Raw genomic sequence first — 14,272 nt, 5'->3', positions numbered from 1 at the left:
CTCCTTCCGTGATTTGGCTATTGTTGAGAGTGCTGCTGTGAACATTGGGGTCCACGTGCCCCTGTGCATCAGCACCCCTGTATCCCTTGGGTAAATTCCTAGCTGTGCTATTTCTGGGTCATAGGGGAGTTCTATTGTTAATTTTTTTAGGAATCTCAACACTGTTTTCCAGAGGGCTGCACCAGTTTACATTTCCACTAACAGTGTAGGAGGGTGCCCGTTTCTCCACATCCTCGCCAGCATCTAGAGTCCTCTGATTTGCTCAGTTTAGCCACTCTGACCGGCATGAGGCGGTATCTCAGTGTGGTTTTGATTTGTATTTCCCTGATGAGGAGGGATGCTGAGCATTTTTTCATGTGTCTCTTGGCCTCTTTGGAGAAGTGTCTGTTCATGTCTTCTGCCCATTTCTTCACTGGATTGTTTGTTTTTAGGTGTAGAGTTTGGTGAGTTCCTTATAGATTTTGGATACTAGCCCCTTATCTGATATGTCATGTGCAACTATCTTTTCCCATTCCATCGGTTGCCTATTTGTTTTATGGATTGTTTCCTTTACCGTGCAGAAGCTTACAATCTTGATGAGGTCCCAATAGTTCATTTTTGCTCTTGATTCCCTTGCCTTTGGGGATGTTTCAAGTAAGAAATTGCTGCGGTGGAGGTCAAGGAGGTTGTTTCCTGCTTTCTCCTCTAGGGTTTTGATGGTTTCCTGTCTCACGTTCAGGTCCTTTATCCATTTTGAGTTTATTTTTGTGTATGGTGTGAGAAAATGATCTAGTTTCATTCTTCTGCATGTTGCTGTCCAATTCTCCCAACACCATCTGTGTTAAAGAGGCTTCTTTTTCCATTGGATACTCTTTCCTGCTTTGTCAAAGATTAGTTGGCTGTACACTGTTGGGTCCAATTCTGAGTTCTCAATTCTATTCCATTGGTCTATGTGTCTGTTTTTGTGCCAATACCATACTGTCTTCATGATGACAGCTGTGTAGTAGAGGCTAAAGTCTGGGATAGAGATGCCTTCCATTTTGGTTTTCTTCTTCAATATTACTTTGGCTATTCAGGGTCTTTGGTGGTTCCATACAAATTTTAGGATAGTTCTAGCTTTGAGAATAATGCTGGTGCAATTTTGATTGGGATTGCACTGAATGTGTAGATTGCTTTGGGTAGCAATGACATTTTAACTATATTTATTCTTCCAATCCATGAGCATGGAATGTTTTTCCATTTCTTTATGTCTTCTTCAATTTCCTTCATAAGTTTTTTTATAGTTTTCATCATACAGATCTCCTGTATCTTTGGTTAGGTTTATTCCTAGGGATTTTATGGTTTTTTGTGCAAATTTGAATAGGATCAGTTTCTTGATTTCTCTTTCTGTTGCTTCATTATTGGTGTATAAAAATGCAACCGATTTCTGTACATTGACTTTGGACCCTGCCCACTTTGCTGAATTCATGGATCAGTTCTAGTAGGCTTCTGGTGGAGTCTGTCAGGTTTTCTATGTAGAGTATCATGTCTTCTGTGAAAAGTGAGAGTTTAACTTCTTCTTTGACAATTCTGATGCCTTTTATTTCCTTCTGTTGTCTGATGGCTGATACTAGGACTTCCAGCACTATGTTAAACAACAGTGGTGAGAGTGGACATCCCTGTCGTGTTCCTGATCTCAGGGGGAAAGCTCTCAGGTTTTCCCCATTGAGGATGATGTTAGCTGAGGGCTTCTCATAGATGGCTTTTATGATGTTTAAGTAAGTTCCTTCTATCCCAACTTTCTCAAGGGTCTTTATAAAGATGGGATGCTGTGTTTTGTCAAATGCTTTTTCTGCATCGACAGGATCATTTGATTTTTATCTTTTCTTTTGTTGATGTGATGTTTGCTGATTCTTTTGTTGATTGATTTGCGAATATTGAACTGGCCCTGTAACCCAGGAATGAATCCCACTTGATCTTGGTGGATAATTCTTTCTGTGTGCTGTTGCATTCGATTTGTAAGTATCTTGTTGGGGATTTTTGCATCTGTATTCATCAAGGATATTGGCCTGTAGTTCTCTTTTTTTTGCTGGGTCTCTCTCTGGCTTGGGAATCAGAGTGATGCTGGCTTCATAAAATGAGTCTGGAAGTTTTCCTTCGATTTCTATTTTTTGGAATAGCTTGAGAAGAATGGTTATTAAGCTTGAGAAGCTTAATTTGGAATAGCTTGAGAAGAATGGGAATTCTGGTAGAATTCCCCAGGGAACCCATCTGGCCCAGGGCTCTTATTTGTTGGGAGTTTTTTGATAACTGNATGCAGAAGATCGATTCAAGTTACGTCTGAGGGGAGTTCTCTATCCCTCTTGGGTTTCAACGTCTGTTTTTTCCCCAGATTGTGGAAGTTCTCTGGTATAATATGTTCAAGGACTCCTTCAGTGCCTTTCCCTCTCTCTTCCTTTTCTGGAATTCCTATGATACGGATATTTTTCCATTTGATTGTATCACTGAGCTCTCGAACTCTCCTTTTGTGTTTCTGGATCAGTTTATCTCTCTTTTTCTCAGCTTCCTCTTTTTCTATAATTGTGTCTTCTAAATCACTTATTCTCCTTTCTTCTTCTTCAGTCTGTGCATTGGACACCTCCATTTTAATTTGCATCTTATTTATAGCATTTTTAAATTCATCACAACTATTTTTAAGCTCCATAGTCATTGTAGCAATAGTTTCTCTGATGTCTTCCATGCCTTTTTCAAGCCCAGCGATTAATTTTATGAGTACTGTTCTAAATTCTTCTTCAGTTATGTTGCTTATATATGTTTTGAGCAGTTCTTAGCTGTCATTTCTTCCTGGAATTTCTTTGGAGGGGAGTTCTTCCATTTCATCATTTTGGTTAGCTTTCTGTCTCTTGTTAGTTTTAAAAGCTTGTTATGCACTCTGCAGTTGCGAGTGCTGCTGTACCAATGAAGGCTCTTTGAATGTTCAGGGCCTGTCCATTCAGAAAGTGTTCTTTAAATAGTGTCTCTTGGTCTCTCTTGTTGATGCCTTGGTTATTTTATTTTCCTACTCGTAGTGGTATTTGGAACTCTCCACCATGTGTACTTTGGCTTGTTTCTTGAGGTAGCTCTGGAAAAAATAAAAACAGACAAACACACAGGGAACAAAGGCACACAAATGCACAGAGAAATCCAACAAACATGCAAACTGAAAGGGAAAAAGAAAAAGAAAAAAAGGAAGGGACACATACAATAAAAAAAAATAAAGAGGAAGGAGGGAAGACAAATAATAAAATAAAAATACATAAAAAAGAAAAGAAAAAAAAAAAACCTAATAGGCAAAGGTCAGTCTAAAGCATAGAACCAGAATTCCCAGCTACAAATAAAGAGCCGGGTGTATGCAGTGCTGATGGAAGAGCATATACAAAGAGAGAAATGACAGGGTGGGGAGAAAGTGAAATTGGAAATGAAATGAGTCAGCAGAAAGACTAAGAGGCTTAATTCAGAGAGAGAAATAGGGGAATATGGTTAGAAACGAGGTGAAAGAAATGACAATAATGCTACTCAGAGAAACTATATAATCTGATTACTCCAGAGAGAGAGAGATAAAAAGGTAGCGGTGGAGATGTAGAATATACATCTAGAGAATGGATTAAATGTGACTGTTTAAGCAGGCCAGTGACCAAAATTAATCAAGGCAGTGCATCCATGTTGGTCTTGCCCTGGCTCCGGGGAAAGAAAACAAAACAAAACAAAACAAAAAGCAGCAGCTCTCTAGCGGGTATGGGCGTGGTTTGCTGTAGGCAGGTTTTAGACTCCAGTGTGTTCCGTCGGGGGTCCTGCCTTTGTGGTTGTGGGGAGAAAAGTAGTGGCGCCCATCTCTTCTTGAACCAAGTGTTGCACCTCCCTCTTTTGGGTCCGATCTCCCTGTGCCACGGGCGTAGCCAAGGTGGGCCGTGCTATATATCCCAAGCCACAACTCGTTTCCAGATCTTAGTCCGCGCGCCCCATTGATATCCCCCGAAATATAAACTTGCAGGCGAGTCCCTCAGAGCAGTTTCAAGCCTCTTGCCACCCCCTTGGGGATTGAGCAGAGCCAGAAGCACAAAGGCGTGGCTTCAGGCACCGCCACATCCCCTCCAGGTTGAGCTGGTGAGTGAGGAGCAGTTTCTCCTGGGATTGTCTGGGAAGAGTGCGTCCTGCCTAGGGTCAGCTGGACAGCAGGATACCGGATCCCTCTGTGTCCCGAGCGGGGTTTTTTTGTGCCAATATCATACTGTCTTGATTACAGCTTTTAAAGGTACACTGTTAGAAGACTGAAATTCTGCTTTCTCTTTTCTAAAAAAAGACCAAGTTTTCTTGGATTGCTAGTTTGCACTTGATAAGAAAATGTAAACACAATTCCCCCCCGTTTTATTTTCCTTGCCCAGAAAACCAAAGTTTCTATGTTTTGTCTTTATCAGGTCTTTGGTTTGTTAAAAAACTAAAACTTCACAATGTTAAAGGAGCTAAGTTTTACTAACAAGTATATTACCCTATCTATTCGCCTTTGTAACCTTGGTTAAATAATTAAATTTTACGTTTTATAATGATCCATAATCCTATTTAGGCATGAACTTTAAAATTTTCCCAAGATTTGAATTGTAAATGAAGTCTTTTTGACCAACCAGACTTGTTTATTTAGTATGTTAAGTTACATGGAAAGCACAAACAAATAATGATAAACCTTAGGTTGTAATGGTTGGGTAAATGCTATAACTGTTCATGTAAAGAGAAAGAAAGATAGGTATAGATACAGATATGAAATTCCTGAAGTTGTAATATCACTTGATAGTCTGATTATTGAAGTGTCCTGTGTCACAGAAATAACTGAATTTTCTTGTCAATTGCATTATGGTCTTTTGCAATTTGCAAAATGAGTTTCATCTTCAACCAGATCATAAAAAGGACTTTTTTTTTTTTAAAACAAATGCAGGTTTTTGATATCTTTAAAATCATAAAATTGGGGTGCCTGGGTGACTCAGTCAGTTATGTGTCTGACTCTTGGTTTTGACTCAGGTCATGATCTCATGGTTCATGAGATTGAACCCTGTGTCGGGCTCTGCACTGACAGCGTGGAGCCTGCTTGGGATTCTCTCTCTCCCTCTCTCTGCCCCATCCCCACTTGTGCTGTCTCTGTCTCTCTCAAACAAATAAATAAGCTTAAAAAAACCATAAAGCTGGTAAGAATTTCCAGAATGAACAAAAAGCTGCATTCAAACTGAACATGAATTAGTAACATGGAACTAAAGGAATTAAAGAAGATGATTATAGTTCTGGTGACTCTTGTTTGAAACATTGCTTGTTCTCTGATGTTTGCTCTTCCAGATTAAGGAAACTTTCTCTTAAGATGACTCTATATAGGGGCGCCTGGGTGGCTTAGTCGGTTAAGCGACCGACTTTCGCTTAGGTCATGATCTCGCGGTTCGTGGGTTCGAGCCCCACGTCGGGCTCTGTGCTGACTGCCAGCTCAGAGCCTGGAGCCTGTTTCAGCCTGTGACTCCCTCTCTCTGACCCTCCCCTGCTCACGCTGTCTCTCTCTCTCTCTCCTAGAAATAAATAAAAATATTTAAAAAAAAAAGATGACTCTATATAACTTAAGGACATTGTAAAATATTCATTTCTGAACGAACTGAAGCATCTAACTTTCCTCCCTAGCTGAACCCTCTGAAATTCAAAAGCTCTCAGTGAATATGCTTTTTTCAAGGCAATTACAGTTGTTTTCATAACTTTAGTAAGAATCTATTCTCCTTTTAACAGGACACCATTGGAAATATTGGTTATTTTACCAAAGTTTTGACTGGAATGTCATATTTCAGACATACATAGATTCAGATATGACCATACAGCTTTAAGGAACTAAGATTGCTTTTATGAAACATAAAGCCAAGGGACACCTGAGTGGCTCAGCCAGTTAAGCATCCAACATCAGCTCAAGTCATGATCTCACAGTTTGTGAGTTCGAGCCCCACATCAGACTCTGCACTGTCAGCACAGAGCCTGCTAGGATCTTCTCTCTCCCTCTCTCTCTCACCTTCTCCCACTCATTCCCCTGCCTTTCTCTCAAAAATAAAGAAATATTTTTAAAAAATGAAACTTATGTCAGTAAGCCCCTTAGAACTTTTGGCCTGATACCTTGCTTATAGATTTCCCAGCAGCCTGACAGGTGAGTAAAGAATATCACTTCCTGGCTGGTGCAGGAACCTCAGGATATTTGGGGGAACCTTAAGAAGAGGAATTCACCCACATCTACAGGTACTGCAGGCATGTCTGATGGCAAGTATATGGCTTGGACTCTGGCCTAGAGCAGCTACTAAAAGTTCAATCAACATTCTTTATAAAAAGTTTCAGTTAATTTGTAAAGGTTTATATGATCAGTCACTATTCTTGCTGAGCTCATATAATTAGGCCAAGTGTGTTAAAGCTGAACTTATTTTTCAAATAAATTAGTCTTGATTTGGCTATCTCTGGAAATAGGGTGATTTTGGAGAGAAAATTGTTTCAATAATCCATCTTTGCAGGTGTTAAACTCTAGTTTTGATGGTCTTTGAATGTCTGTTGTTTGCCTAAGCTAGACATCCTGAGGTAAACTTCAGAGAAATTGCCACACTAGCTCATGTATAAAGAATCTTCTTGTCTGTTATTCTCTGGGGATAGTAACAGGACTCCATAGGCATATGCTTATTTGAATAGCTGGAAAATGGGATGAATTCACCTGCAGTGGTAAACTCAGCTATCACCTTGACCAATTCTGTGTGGCTGGAATGACAAAACCAGAGCATGCCCCAGTCCGTAGGGCTAACTATGTTTGTGGAGATAATGGATGGCCCCACTTTCCTTATGCCTGGATTGAATGATGTACTTGGGGATGCCCTTATCTCCCGAGACAAGTTTTCTCCCACTTGCCAGTGATTCCTCATAGTTAGGATATTGTTAATGTTTGCCATCAAACAAAGAAGTGCTTCTTCATGGTTTTATCCCTTAGTCATATTTGTCCCAGGGGCCACCTCTATTGATGTAAAATTGCAAATAGAGGCTTTAGCCAAGCATACAGTAGCTGTCTTTAAAGACCCAGCTCACTGTAAAAAGTGGCCCTCCAGAAATGAATGGCCCCTGATACCCTGACTGCAGCCCAAGGAAACACCTATGTTTCATTAAAGCAGAATGCTATGTATGTACTCCAGATTATCACAAAAATATGGCAGGGTTACCAACTGAGATGTATACTCAAATTAAGGCTCTACAAAATACTTCCCTCTCTTTCAAGGACTGGTTAAGTTCCTGGTTCACAGGAGGACTATGGTCAACTATTAAGGATCTCTGTGTTGGATTTCTCATTCTTACAGCTATACTCATCTTCATATGTTGCCTTTTCCAAAGTTTCTCTGCTTGGTGCCAAGACTCCATCACTATAGTAACTTCAGGTTGACAGATGGTCCTTATCACACACAGAGATATTTCTTTGATGTCCACATTGGATTTGGCTGCCTCCACTTTTCCTAACTCCCCTATACATTCCTGACTGATCACTGTTGACTCATTAGGTAGGAATATCTAGGTCTCTATTCAGCAGGAAGACACTACAGAAGATAAGGCCTTCTGCCTTCAACAACCTTAAAGATTTAAGGGTCAGAATTGTTCAGGGGCCAATGGGGCGCCTGGGTGGCTCAGCCAGTTAAGGCTCTGATTCTCGATTTCAGCTCAGGTCATGATCTCATGGTTCGTGAGTTCAACCCTCCATTGGACTTAGCAATATGAGAGTGAAAGCTGCTTAGGATTCTCCCCACCCCCCACCCCCGACCCTCTTCTGCTCACTCCATCTTTCTCTCAAAATAAATAAACTTAAAAAATTGTTCAGGGGGGGAAATAAGGAGAACAAAGCCAAAAGAATCATACTAAAATGATATTTTCTCACAACTTGAAGTCCACCTACCTATAAATCCTTGAGACATGTAGATCGTGACCCTGGCTCAAGGCGCTCATGGCTGCCTTAATGTTGATGTTTTGCTAGAGACTGAAAGCAACGCTGTCTTCACAACATCTAGACCTCCAGGATCCCATGACTCTTCTTTAATATGCACAAATCCCTTTAGAGATTTGTTATCTCTGCCCTCCCCAGCCCCCAAACTTAAAAGTACACAATCAATAACTCCTCCTCTTCCCAGTACAGCTCTTTCTGCCACCAGGTCCTGTCCCTGTGGTATAATTAAAACACCCTTTTGCACCATAAAACGTCTCAAGAATTCATTCATGACCATTGGGCTCAATGATCCTGCATCACACAGAGATGGTGGTGCTAATGTGTACAGGTGCTCAGGACATGGGTTCCTCCTGTCCTCAGCAGTCATGGACACAGGCATGGACACGGAAGGAAACCATTTTATTGAAAGAAACCAGTCCAGGGTCACATAGCTGGTAAGCAGCACAGCTGGATCTCAGACTCTAGGCTCCTGGACCTGCCCACAGGGGCCACAAAGCGCTCCCCAGATGGGAAACTGATACTGGCTTTGGGGACACTACGTCACCTCTATGAATGATCTCACCAGTTCGAGGCCCCCCAATCTCTGTTCACTGCTGCTGCTTTCCCTGGTCCCTGCTCCAGTTATAATTGGGGTAACCCTGGCCACCTGCTAGGCCCTCCCTGCCCAGCACACCTGGTGCTGCCAATCTGGGTGTTGTCCCAGGGTCCCCAGGAGAGAAGCTGATGAACTATTACTCTTAAAATGCTCTCATTCCTGCAGATCCCAGAAGATCTCATGAGAGTCAGCTTGGATTATTCCCCAGTGGGGTTCATAATGTAAAGTCTAACGTAATGAGTAGGAGGGTCACATAGACAAGTCACAGATTGACCACTATTTGAAGTATTTAAATGTCTAGGTCAATTAGAGATGATTTGGGGACCAGACAATCTTCTCATACCAATATTTCAGGATATTCCAGGTCTGGAGACATATTTTATTATAATTTTATCATGTTCATATCATTCAATCACATATAGATCTTTTTCTTTGGGATTTCTTTATTCATATTCTTAGAGGTGCTTCTCAATTAATAAACATATGGGAATTTCTAGTTAGCTTGTTAGCAGTGATTTCTAGCACATTATATTACCAAAAGATATTCTATTTCATCCCTCTGGAATATACTGAAATTTCATTTATGGCCAAAATAAGCAGTGTGAATTTTTGTATCTCTATCCTATGTGCCTAAAGTTAATGTATCCTCCAAATGTTATATGTAGATGTGGACACCTATATGGATATAGATGTGGGATTCAGATGGTTGCTAGTAAGATCATACTATCTTATGGATGTTCTGTCTTCTTTGAGTTACTTAGAGAGGGTTGAAAACTCACTCTGCTTATGTATTTCAGTGGAGTTCTGAAAGGAAGGAGAGCTCCCAGAAGAGGAGAAAGGGAGCTGGGTTAGAGGGACCAGAAACCAGGAGGTCTGCCAGTGTTCCAGAGAGCAAGTGTCGTTGGGATGGCACGTGGTGGTGTACCAGGTAAGAAGTGGCTTTTTAAAAAATGAAGTCACGCTAGGGTGTCTGTTTTGATCTAGCAGGGGCAAAGGCAGATGATTGGTCAAGAGAGAGTATAAAGGTTCCAGGGTGTTAAGGCAACACTCAGACAGTTGAAGGCTTGAAGATACATGGATCCTCTTCTGCTCCAGCTGCTACTTGTGTCCTGCTCACCCAGTGATTTATTGACCTACTGATCAACTAACCTGTCTAAACCCCCACTCCCTCCACTCTAGTACTGGATATGATCCCGGTACTGTCCCTGACTCCCTTCTTCTCCTGACATGCCCCCTCCCCAATCCCACCCTTACTGAAACACCACCCCCAGCCCCAATTACCACCCCACCCCATTCCCACCCCCACCTCCTGCTTGGTGCCCTGGAAGCCCCTGAAATGACCAGAACATGAAGGTATAGAGGCTGTTTTTCTGTCTACTCATGCTCTGGTGACCCAGTTACTCAAATATAGATGTGAGTGAACATGGGACATCAGTGGATTCTTCCTTCATATAAAGTTCTTTCACACTGTGGTTGGACAGTTTCATGGGGTTCTTGATGGCAACTTCAGAAGAACTTCAGTTCTTCCTGAAGACTGAGGGCCACAGGGCATGTTTTTCCACTGGCCTGAAGTAGTTGTGGCCACAGCTGTCCATACTGGGTCCTGTCTGTCCTGCTTGGTCCAACATGATCAGCATTGACAAGATGGAAACCTGAAAACAGTATGTTTATAGTGTCAAGAAGGAAGGATTTATGAAGATACTAAAAGCCACTGAGATCTTTGTCTTAAATAGGAGCTTATATGATATGTGAATTATATCTCATGAAAATTATTTTCAAAAATGTCAGAAACTCTTATTTAATAGCATCTATGGATATTAGACTGGCTTCTGGAAGCCCTGTCAAGATCTTGATTCAAACCTTGTAAGTTTAGGGTCCATCTTAGATGTGCTTTGTTTTCCTATCATCACATTGTTCATATTTGTAAAGTGTGGTAGTCCTGGGAACAGTGGTATCTGAAGCATTGGTGTTTGTACTAGAGGGTTAAAAAGTGAAATCTCCTTTGTACTCTATGCTTCCTGGTTTGTTGGTTTTTAAGAAGTTATGATCAGCCCATTCTTTGTGGTTTTGGAGGCTGACCCCAAGGGCTCTGTCCCACCACATTGATGGGAGCACTGAGGAGCCCAGCAGAACCTAAATAGCTGCATCCTGCTGGGATATGTACAGTAAGAAAATCCCTAGGAGCGACATGATCGGGAAGTGAAGGAGTTGTCCTTTGTTTCACCACATACGTGCAGAGTGTTGATTTACCCCAAGCAAAAAGTTCCCAAATGTCCTTAGGATTGTTCAAATACAAAGATATAACTGGACCCCAGTGTGAATGTTTCACTTACTCGTGAAAAAGCAAGCCTGTAGGGCACCTGGGTGGCTCAATCAGTTAAGTGTGTGACTCTTGATTTTGGCTCAGGTCATGATCTCATGGTTTATGAGACTGAGCCCCACGTTGGGGTTCAGAGACAGCTTGGGACTCTTTATCTTTGTCTCTCTGCCCCTCTCCAACTTGCATGGTCTCTCTTTCTCTCAAAATACATAAACATTTTTAAAACATCAAAATCTGTACCCCACCCAGGGGAGAGAGAAAGGGTTCCCATAGAAATAAGTAGACTTCTTTTGATTGACAGGCACCAGATGTGTAGAGCTGGATCTGGAAAGCCCCAGTAGTCAGGAACAACCCTTGTATGGAGGTAGAATCATCCCGCATGAATACCTCTAGTCAAAATAGAATGTATTCTGTTTCTTTTGAGACTACAAAGGAGTATATTTTTTGGTGGTCTTTATTAGAATTTTCCTCCTCTACCTGGGCTGTATCTCATAGATAATTTCAGCCCTCTCTCCCAACTCATCTCTGAGTTTTGCATAAACTGACTTGTCTTGCATGTCTCACCTGCACCTGGTCATGGCCATTGTCTGTGAGAACCTAGTGAAGGTCTAGACTGGACAGCAACATGCAGAAGAATGAAACTGGACCACTTTCTTACACTATACTCAAAAAGAAACTCAAAATGAATGAAATACCTAAATGTGAGGCAGGAAACCATCAAAACCATAGAGGAGAAAACAGGCAACAACCTCTTTGACCTCAGCTGCAGCAATTTCTTGCTCAACAGGTCTCTGAAGGCAAGGGAAGTAAGAGCAAAATGAACTATTGGGACCTTGCAAGATAAACAACAACAACAACAACAACAACAACAATAACAACAACAAAAACTTCTGCCCTGCAAAGGAAACAGTCAACAAAACCAAAAGGCAACCAACAGAATGGGAGTAGATACCTGCAAATAACATACCAGATAAAGGGTTAGTATCCAAAAGCTATAAAGAACTTAGCAAACTCAACACCCAGAAAGAAATAGACCAGTGAAGAAATGGGCAGAAGACATGAATCAATACTTTTCCAAAGAAGACATCCAGATGGCCAACAGACATGAAAAGATGCTCAACATCACTCATTATGAAGGAAATAAAAATCAAAACCACACTGAGATACCACACACCAGTCAGAGTAGCTAAAATTAACAACTCAGGAAACAAGATGTTGGCCAGTATGTGGAGAAACAGGAACCCTCTTGCATTGTCCGTGGGTATGCAAATTGGTGCAGCCAATATGGAAGACAGTGTGAAGGTTCCTTAAAAAATTAAAAATATAAATACCCTATGACCCAGCAATGGCACTACTAGGAATTTATCCAAAGAATGCAGGAGTGCTGATTCATAGGGTCACATGTACCCCAATGTTTATAGCAGTGCTTTCAACAATAGCCAAATTATGGAAAGAGCCCAAATGTCCATCAACTGATGAATGGATAAAGAAGATATGGGTTATATATACAGTGGAATATTACTTGGCAATGAGAAAGAATGAAATCCTGCCATTTGCAACAACATGGATGGAATTGGAAGGTATAGTCAGAGAAAGACAGATGTCATATATTTTCACTCATATGTGGAACTCGAGAAACTTAATAGGAAGACCATGGGGAAAGGGAAAGGGAAAAATAGTTTCAAACAGAGAGGGAGGCAGACCATAAGAGACTGTTAAACTGAGGGTTGATGGCGGGGGTCAGGTGGAATGGGAGAAGGGGCCAATGGGTGATGAACACTGAGGAAGGCACTTGTTGGGATGAGCACTGGGTGTTGTATGTAAGAGATGAATCATGGAATCTAGCCCCAAAACCGAGAACACACTATATATACTGTATGTTAGCCATCTTGACAATATATTTTTTTAAAAAGGAATCAATTACTAATATTAGCAGCTAGACAGCTGCCAGATGTTTCAAGAGTATCCAAGACTGAGAATGGTTTACATTCGTGTCAATATGGCCTGTCTTTGGTGCATTTGATCCCCATGATCATTGTGCTGACAGCCCTTGCTCTCTTTAGACAGTGGCCACTCAAAGGTGTCCATTTCCCACCAGCACACATTTTAGTGACCTCAATTCTGAGAGCTGAAGAGACATATGCTACACGTTTTGGGGGCTACTTTCTAGAGAGGTTCATTTGCACAAAATTAAAGCTTCATGTGTGAATTCGTGTGAATTGCATTGTGAGTGTATTTGCTCCTAAAATACTGTTAAGTCTGGTTTTTATAAAATGATATGTGTTCTTTTGTTTTGATGACTATATCCAGGACTTTTGTATTCTTTTAGAAATTAATTTTCATAGTTGTCATTGATTGATTTAGGTGTAATACTGTGAAATAGGAACGTGAATTCCTTCCATTGGCTATTTGACGGGTGTATTCAAGGAACTTAAAATCTCACAGATACCATAATATACAAGATCACTTGATTATGCAAATCTTTATTTAATTCAGAAATATGAAAATTTGGGCTGTCAGATTCAGTACCAAAGTAAACATTGAAAAAAAAACCTTAATGTGTTTAGAAAGCAAAAAATAAGTATAATTTTTTAATAATCTCATATTTATAATAGCAATTACCTCTCTCTCTCAGTTATGTCCCTATCTGTAAACATCTATCTATATAACATTCTCAGTTATCTCTCTAGTACATTTTTTAATGTTACTTTCTCCCATTCTTCCATGGGAGAATAAAATTTTGGGGGTCTTAATTGGAGATATTCCAAAGGGGTTACTCTAGGTACTTTATGAATGCACAGAAGTCATTAACTTCTTATCTACTATATGTTTAATATTATGTATTTTTCTATTTTAAGTTGGTTTATAAATTCTTAAGTTAACTACTTAAAAAATATTTGGAATGCATTTGTCAGCAAAATAAAGTCTCTAAGTGTTGCCTATTATACTTTTCCTATAGCTTCAGTGTGGTGTTAATTTATGTATAATAACACCTTTTTAAAGGAAACAATTTGTTGATATTTGACATATATAAGGAGTAATGAAGCTATCACCACAGCAAAAGGGTAAACACACTCCATCACTCCCAAAAGTTTGCTCCTGCTCCTTTCTAAGCCGTCTGTCCTCCTCCTGTCTTCCTCCTTTGCAGAGGCATTTGAGAGTCTCCTGGAAACATGTTGAGGGTTTTTAAAGATGATTCTTTGTGACAGATATATTGTAAATGTCTTTAATGGATCCCTCATTGTCTCCAACATTATTTCAGCTTCTCCGTATTTTAGCCTACCATTTCTCTCTTGGCTCTGAGGTGTGTGGAATTTGGAATTGCTCCCTGGGAATTTGTATTTCTAATTTACCTCTGGAGAACTGTCCTTGCTGTGAGTATAATAAA

This window comes from Crocuta crocuta, unplaced genomic scaffold (assembly GCF_008692635.1).
Source record: "Crocuta crocuta isolate KB4526 unplaced genomic scaffold, BGI_CrCroc_1.0 scaffold184, whole genome shotgun sequence".
Lineage (NCBI taxonomy): Eukaryota > Metazoa > Chordata > Mammalia > Carnivora > Hyaenidae > Crocuta > Crocuta crocuta.
This window is presented reverse-complemented; position numbering follows the sequence as displayed.